General features: G+C 41.7%; 1 non-coding gene across 1 annotated transcript; it reads left to right on the plus strand.

The window, feature by feature from the left end:
• The first annotated feature begins 4,811 nt into the window (after nucleotides 1-4,811).
• Nucleotides 4,812-4,879, plus strand: LOC148034411 (small nucleolar RNA SNORD36). Its single transcript, XR_015691241.1, has one exon. It is a non-coding gene; the product is annotated as a small nucleolar RNA SNORD36 (small nucleolar RNA).
• Nucleotides 4,880-8,665: the final 3,786 nt, after the last annotated feature.

Consider the following 8,665-nt stretch of genomic DNA (forward strand, 5'->3'; position numbering starts at 1 on the left):
TAGACTAACCTAACCATAGTCAACTTAGTTGACTAACCCCAACCTAGTTAACTTACCTTAGTTGATTAACCTACCTAGTTGACTAACCTAGCCTCGTTGACTAACCTAAGCAACCTAGACTAACCTGACTTGACTTAGGTAGACTAACATGACTTACCCCACTAACCAGACTTAACTGACTTATGCTTAACTGCCTTATTTGATTAATGTGCTTTAGGTGACTTAATTAATCACTACATTAATTTTTCCATAAAAAAATTCAGAAAAATTTCTAACAATTCCTTTTGCCTTTTGCCAATTTTTGGGAATTTGTCTGCTGGCAATTGCCTATCCTAAAATTTCTGAAAATTCAATATTTCCTAATTTCACCTCCAAATTGCCAATAAATGTAGAAAATTCATTTAAAAATAGTACAAAATAGTCAAAAATTCTTAAAAAATTCTAAAAAATTCCCCTCACCTCCCTTGCTCATTTTCCATTTATTCCACCATACATAATCACACCTTAACACAAAAAATAAAAATACTAATAATAATAAATACAAAACTACTAACAAATGATAAAAATAAAAATAACAAAAAAATCAAAAACCAACCACAATCAAATCCACACATCCGCTAAGGTGTTGTTTGTTGTTTCATCAGTGATCTTTACTTTTCCTTTCCTGGATTCCCTTCTTTTGGGGGACTCTTCCGTGTGCATTTCTGCATTACATACACACCCCTTCCAGGTATTTATTTTATGTGCTTTATTTATTTTCATTTCCCCCTTAATCACAAATTAATTGTTAAAATGAACCCTTTAATTCACCCACAATTTCCACGCGCATTCGCGCTAAACACACATTCTTTTTTAATTAAAATAAACCAGCCGTTCACTTAGCACGCGCTACGTGCGCTAAAGAGGCACTTTAAATTTTCAATTGCCGTCACATGAGCACGCGCTGGCAAAAAAGCGCTCCACGTCACCTTAAATTGTAATTAATGAATTGCATTTAGAGACCCAGTCGGGAATCGAAGTCCGAGAATCGATTAAACGCACCGTTTTAATCTAATCAGTGGTAATTAAATAACTAATAAGGAACCGCCGTTTTCTTGCTAAGGTTTATCACCTAATAAAAATTCACCCATTTTTAATAATTGATTAAAATCAACCCTTCATTAAATTAATTCCCCCTTCACTGCACTTACTTCCCCTTTTTAATGAACCGTTTCGTGGGATGGGTTTGCACAGTCATTAGAGTTGTTTTCCATGGTCCAGTCTTGGTTTATCACAGATATAGTATTGATATGTGTCGGATGTGGTCTTCTTTTGGTTTCCTGTCTTAGTTACGGTTACGGGTACGGTATGCAGTTTTTTTCTTTTGTTGCCTGATATGGGGTTCAGGGTGTTTGTCTGATGCATCGCATGAAGCTTTCGGTCGCATTTGTCTCGAGGTCATGTCAAATTTTTTCTAGGATGTGGTTTGCTTGGGGTTAGTTAGTCGTGTCACGTCTTATTTGGTAATTCTCTTATCCTTGGTTTTTGTCTGTTGCTTTGCAGGCATTCTCCTTGATTGTCTGTGTTTGTGGTGTGTGTGTAACCATCTGAATGGCGCCTTCTTATGCTCCTCCCCCTATCCAGTACGTCCCATTAGTTAGTAGGGATTACTCTTCCCTACTTACTTTTGAGCCCCTCACGAAGGCGGGCCTTGCTGCTTTTGTGGCCACTCCTTTTCCATTGCTTCCAGAGGATCCGTCCTTATGTGATGAGTTCCTGGCCTCTTACAGCAAGAAGACAGGAGTAGTCCAAGGCATGTCTATGACTTTGACATCTCGAGGCTTAGGGAAGGCTCTGTCTCTTCCCTCCAAAGGAGAACCTTTTGTGACCACTCGTCAGCTCTTCTCTAATGCAGAGATTCTAAAGCTGTTGCAGAAGCAGACAAGGGAAATCCTCGATGTTAAGAAGGTGATCAACTCTTCACGAGTTTCCTTTTCTATGATTACTGATCCCGTATGGAAGACGATGTGTCAGTTCCTTCAGGACAGGTTTATGCCTGCCAAAACGCCATCCCACTATTTGTCCAAAGAGCTTTTCACAGCCTCCAGGATAGTGCTGAAAGGAGTTGCTATTGATTGGAGCACATACCTCCTTACTAAAATGGATCAGCATTTTGTTAAAGTCACCAGGGGTAATGTTACCAATGTTACCTATGGATCATATTTGTCTGCCTTCTTGACCTATTCAGGTTTACAGAAGACTGTACCTCCACCTCCTCCATCAGATCCAGTACCTCCTCCTCCACCTTCAGAGGAGTCAGCACCCATTGACATTGAGGATGATGATTCTCCGCCTCCCCTGGTCATACAGCGCAAACGCTTGAAGAGGGTAGCGGATAAAGCCCCTTCAGTACTTCCCTCAGTGCCTATCCCTGCTACTTCTGGCAGTGAACTCCCTGGGTATCTCACTTGCAATAACCTGTTCAGAGCACATCGAGAAGGATCCTTGGAGATCTCAGTTCCTTCCCTGAACAGTCTCGTCTCAGGAGATGCCATTCCTTTCCTCTGCAAGGATATTCAAAGTTCCATTGAGTTGTCAGTGACAGCCTGTGTTCAACAGCTGTACGCATCTTTCTATGAGGAGCTCATGCAGTCCAAAGACCAGTTGCATAAGGCAACATCTGAGTTAGCTTCTGCTAAGGATACCCTAGCAGATCTATTTAAGCAAATGGAACAACAAACCCAACTGGTTGCCACCCAAAGCGATGAGATTTCTTCTTTGAAGATCCAGTTACTAGAGGCTCACTCACAGGTTACTAGCCTTTCAGCAGAGAAGGAGAGGATGTCCAGCGAAGCGAAAGAATTCCAAGTTCTTTTAGATGACAAGCTTTCATCTTTACAGATGGCTAATGACACAGTGGCCAACCAAGCCTTCCAAATCCAGCAGTTGCAAGATCAGCTGGCAAAGTCCCGCTCTGTTCCTCCAAGCCCTCCTGTTCCATTGATTCCTTCTCTTTCACAGCAGGACTTGGCTGCTCTTCAGAGACAGGCTACTTTGTGCCCTCTATTCCAAGATAAAGTGGAAAGATTGCAGTCCAGAATGGACTTGTTATGGTCTACCTTTGAACAGTTTCAGGAATATATCTTACCAGACCATTCTTTCTTTGTCCACTACCAATTACAGAAGTTGGTTTTCTATATGAAGCTTTCCACGATGGATTTACCTTTTCCAGAGGATGGCTGGAGTGGGGCTTGGTCTACTGAGTTGTTGACAGAGGTAGTCAGAATGGTCTTTGAAGATTCTGTCACGCCAGATACCATGTTGATGTCATACATGTATCTCCGAGGAGATTTGTTAATTCCAGATGAGGTAGATATGGCATGGTATGTGGGGGATGTGGTCTTACAGGCCGTTTTATATGTCAATCATTTGGAGTTGCGCATAGCTGACATGTTCCAGAGTTATTCCTCCAAAGTAGCTGATTGTCAGGATAATTCGTGGCATCCCATGATTGATTCAGTGGTCCTAAATCAAAGACAAAACACAGCTCCTACCTTTGTACAGAGTACTAACCAACTGAGGATGGATCTCTTAACCTATCTTTCCAAACATAATCCATTTGATGCTACCTTCTTTGATGCCTATCATCGACGATCTCTTTTAGGACCTTCTGTTCCTACCCTCCTCTATATTTTTCCCTTTGTCAGTCTAATTCCATTATTTTACCTCTTCTTTTCCAACCTTCATCTTTCCCTCAAATTCCTATTTTCACATATTGTTCCTTTATTGAGGATAGGGTATTTTCCCCTTCTCCACCCTGTTCTTCACCCCTCATTAATGTACCCTCCACATTTCCTATTTATTAGTTAACACCGTTCCTTAGTGATTCCTTCCAAATTTCTGCCACTCCTTCTTTAACCTTTTCTTCCTTTTATGATTTTTCCTATCCTTCCCTTCATCCACTTTCCCTTATTCCACTACCCTCTCCTAACACTTCCATATCTCAACCACCTCAGTTGGTTAGTGACTGTGACGGTTTTGATAATCAGATTTCTAGAAGAAGGGGATGGAGTTCGGATGATTGCCTTACAGGACCGCAGATTAATTGGCCAGTAATTCCAGGAGAATGGACAGCTTCCAGTCAAGCTTATCAGAATTATGTTCATTTTGCCCAACAATATTCACAGTCTGCAGATCCCTCAGTGAGATTAACTGCTCACTTTGCTTGGTACCTGGCGTATATGCATAGGCACTCTCATACTGATTCAAAGCCTATTCCAAAGTTGTGCATGAATGTCAATGTAAGCATTGATTCCCAGTAGCTGGAGATACTGTATTTTCATGCCCTCTGTTTGCCGAGCAGATACTTGGTCCTGTTGGAAAGGATGTGTTGTCTCCAATTTTTTCAAAATCCTCCTAAAAACTTTGTAGATGAATCCTTATCTATGGATCGATTCCGACAACATCAATCTTTTAAGAGGGATCATCTTCATTGATACCTTTCCAATGTATGGTGGAAGCTTTTTAATGCAAAACTCTCTTTTTTGACGGAGTCATTCAGATGGTTGTGTTGTGTATTAGTGTTTGTGTTGTGAGTTCATTTATGTCAAACGAACGTGGTGGTTTCCTATTGGATTTCGTGTACGAGCTATGTTTTGGAGATTTGTAGAGATGGGGTCGTGGTTGCAGAGTTGAAGCAGATGCTGATGAAGAAGAAGCAAACTCTTATATCCTTTACAAATTTGTGGTGATTTTTAGTTTGATAAGAGGTGTTAATATATAAAGAGTTTTCCTTTCTTTGTATTTTTATATCAGAAACAGGTTATAAGTTGGGGTCGTGGTGGATGGATTCTTTTTGAAAAGATATTGAAGATCAAAGTTGAGCTTTTCCCTGAACTTGTATTCCCTTTTTCCTGGGTCGCGAGGACGCTTCCTTATTAAGTGTGGGGATATGTTGAGTGTTGAAATGACTTGTTTTTTGGCTGATTTTTGTTGTTTTTAAGAGCTGAATGGTTGATTTTATGAGATGATTGATTGGTTTGGAAGTGGTTTGAGAGTGTTTTAGATGATATTGATTGTGTTTTGGAAGACCATGATGTTTGTTGGTGGTTCTGTGATGTTCTGATAGGTTCTGAATGGTTCTGTATACCTTCTGTTTTGTTCTGTTTTGGTCTGTTTTGTTCTGATTGTCTTCTGTAAGGAGGGAAGGAATATTGATTGATGAAGAATGAGATATTATGAAAGCTTAGTGAATGGTTTGTGAGAGTTTGAAATGGTTTGAGAGTGAGTTATGAGGTTTTGATAACCTTCTGTAACCTTCTGTAGGTCTTCTGTAGAGCTTCTGCTTCTGTTCTGTTTCTGTTCTGTTCTGTACTGTAGCTGTTCTGGTACTGTTCTGTAGACTGTTCTGTATGCTTCTGTAAGTGTTCTGTGGAATGTATGTGTGACTTTTGGGAAAGTTTTCTAGCCTTGGAAAGAGGTGAATACAAGTGCAAAAGAGCTGAAGGAAGTGGAAGAAATAGCTGCTGAAGACTCAAGAGAAGACTCGAGTGAAGTGACAGTAGTGAGCTATGAAAGGACACTGTAGTGGCTCTGGTGACTTTTCATATCAGACATACCTCTTGGGAGGGGTATCCACGACCTAAGAGTGATTATTGAGAGTAATTTTGAGAGATTGTAGTGAGGATATGATGTATTATTGATGGAGTGTGAGAGAGAGAGTCAGAGATAGCCAATTCTACTCAAACAGAGTGATTGTATATGAGAGATTGAGAGAGAAGACTATGAAGATATTGAAGATGAATACTATGTGATGTATTTCCATTCAAAGATGGTGTATTCCTTTGCTTTCTTTGTTCTATTGATGGATTTTGTGAAGATGTTGAAGAATATGGTTGATTCTATTAAAATCCGTGGGAGATCTACATGATGCTGCATGAAGATTTGTTGTGCCTGGTGTTCTTTTCTTCATTGTGATCATATGAAATATGATAAACAAGCTTGTTGATGTTACAAGATAGATTTTCTTGCAAGAGAATTCCCTTTTCCTTGGTGTTCCTCTCGGGGCTCCAAAACTATGATGCTGAGAAGCATGGCAGGCATAACTTTCCCAAAATTCCCAATATCAATGCTCCGCATGAGAGTGATATCTATCACTTCCAGTTGCATGATCTGCTACCCTCTTTTGACAGTTTCCTTAAACTCTACTCAAATTGCCCCGATCCTACCTTCATAGTCACTTGCAATTATCTCCGCCTCATAGTAAGCTCTTACAGCAGCCACCGACTCCCTATGAGGATGACCTGCCACCCTTATTCTTCGACATCAACACAGGGATTGACCGCATTGCCATGGCAAGACTTCTTCTTCGAGCTGTATTATTCCCCTCTTACTGTGTAGCCTTGCTTGAGGATATGGTGGATAGCAGATTTGCTCGGTGTACCCATCCTTTTTATCCAGAATCACCCATTTATCTCCGAACCTTTCTTAAGCCATATCTTTTGAGCAAAGGGTGTCTTTCACTTACCTTGCAGCCACTTCCTGAGGAGTGACTCCCTTGTGCATCACATGATGGAAAAAAAAAAGAGAAAGCAAAAAATAAAAAAAAGATATATATATATATATATATATATATATGCACTCACATGCACTGCACTGCACCTAGGGGTCCTCAAGTTGGATGTGTCCAGTGGCTTTGGTCAGCTGGCTCCGTCTCTAACCCCCTAGCCCTTTTTCCATTTCCCCACACATTTGCTTAGGGCACATCAAGGTCAGGACATACCTAGGGAGTCTCGGCTCGCCTAGGCTAGACCTGTCTCCCTGAGTCACGTGCACTTTTCATTTCTACTTCATTTATCTCAGTAACACCACATCACCTCAGGTCACCTACCACATGTGGTTGATCCAGTGGAGAACCATGCGCTTCAAGAATTCCTTTATCTATCCCACTTAGGTGTCTCCCTTGCATCTTCAACAACAACCTTTTTTTTCTCAGTACCTACCATTCTTTCCATCTTCATCAGATCAAGCTCCCTTGCTTCCTCATCATCGAGCATCATCATCAACAGAAGCACCCATGGAGAAGTCTTCTACCTATGTATTAGACTATGTATGCACGTGCACTCACTATAGTATTTGCACCATAACCTATTCACGGTTTTGGGTCCTCAAGTGTGGGACAACACTTCAGGCTTGCCTGGAGTTCGACCCATCTCCCAAACCAACATCATCATATGTCCTGTGCACGATCAGAAGACTAGCACTTTTCCCCTAGGGAGTGACTGCACGTGAGGTTTTACTTTGCAGGTATTCGAGTTGTGGAGAATCATGCGCATCACTTCTACATCAACATTGCATCTCCCATCTTCTACGACCTCTATTCCATTTTCCAATGACCATTCAAGTTCTATTCATCAGAAGGATCAACAGTCAAGTGTATCTTCAGCATAGCCAACTTTTACAGGATTTGTCACCAGCAACACCATCAGTCTCACCATCTACCACAATTTGAGCAACATCATTTGTACCACCCGCAGCAGGCAACATCCTCATCTTCAACAACCATCGTTCTTCATCAGCCACATCCATTTCTTCTCCATCAGGACTACTACTTGATCAGGACTGTTCCCAGCATTCCGCGTCTTCGGTGCAAGCTACAGCATGCTACCTACGACGTGAGTGCCATGGGACTCGCACTCGTCTAGGGGGGAAATAATGTTAACGGTATTTTGAGAAGGCTGCAGAAAGTGCAAGTGCTGGATACTATTTTTTGGTGGATTACTATTTTGTGGAGCTTCATTGTATTACTTTGGGCACTTGTGTATTACTTTTTACTCATGGACATCATCAGACTATCATGGTTGTATTATTTTGTGAGAGCCGTGCTCACTCCCGTGCACATTGTATTTATCACCCGTAGTTGTATTTGTCCCACCCGCATGTGTTGCGTGGGTTGCGCACATGTAATTGTGATTAGAATAGTGTAGGCTTGGTCTATTTAGGCTAAGGTTCAAGCATGTTTCAAGGATTGACCGGCCTAAAGCCCACTATGTGGGTAGGATGCCCAAAGAGGGTGCAAACCCTAATTCACAGTTGTGGAAACCCTAAAAGCAAAAGGGGCGCAAACCCTAACCCTAACCCTAAACGCAAAAGGGGCGCAAACCCTAACCCTAATTCTATGTCTATATAAGGGTGGGATGTCTCAGTTGTATACACCCCTTTTTGGCACATTCATGCTGCGGAAGCTCTGTTAGTGCAACCATTCAATCTTTCTATTCTATCATCTTGCTTCCATTGTGTTGAGAGTGACTGAGAGGGAGAGAGTGAGAGGTGTGTTGAGCGAGGGACTGAGGGAAGGTGAAGCTCTTCGTCATCTTCTTGCTTTTCTCATCGTCTCTACTAGCTCTTCGACTCGTTGGTGTGCTTGGTGGTGGATGCGAAGGAGCGACGGCATCGGATCGTGTTGATCGTGGTCGTGGAACTATCTTCGAGCCTTTGAAAGGTAAGTTAGGTGAGTTCACTACAACTCGAGCTAGTCTTGTGTTCTTGCTTCCTTGGGTTGGAGAGGAGAATGCTTGGTTAGTTAGAGCAGAGCGTGAGAGACAAGGTGAGAGATTATCGCCAACGTGAGTTGCAGCTTCTGAAAGAATAGAAGTCCGTCCAAAGTCCCGACTGTTGGTGCGTTTGC

This window comes from Lygodium microphyllum, chromosome 6, assembly GCF_053477565.2.
Source record: "Lygodium microphyllum isolate KBCC chromosome 6, Lygodium_microphyllum_v1.1.10, whole genome shotgun sequence".
NCBI lineage: Eukaryota > Viridiplantae > Streptophyta > Polypodiopsida > Schizaeales > Lygodiaceae > Lygodium > Lygodium microphyllum.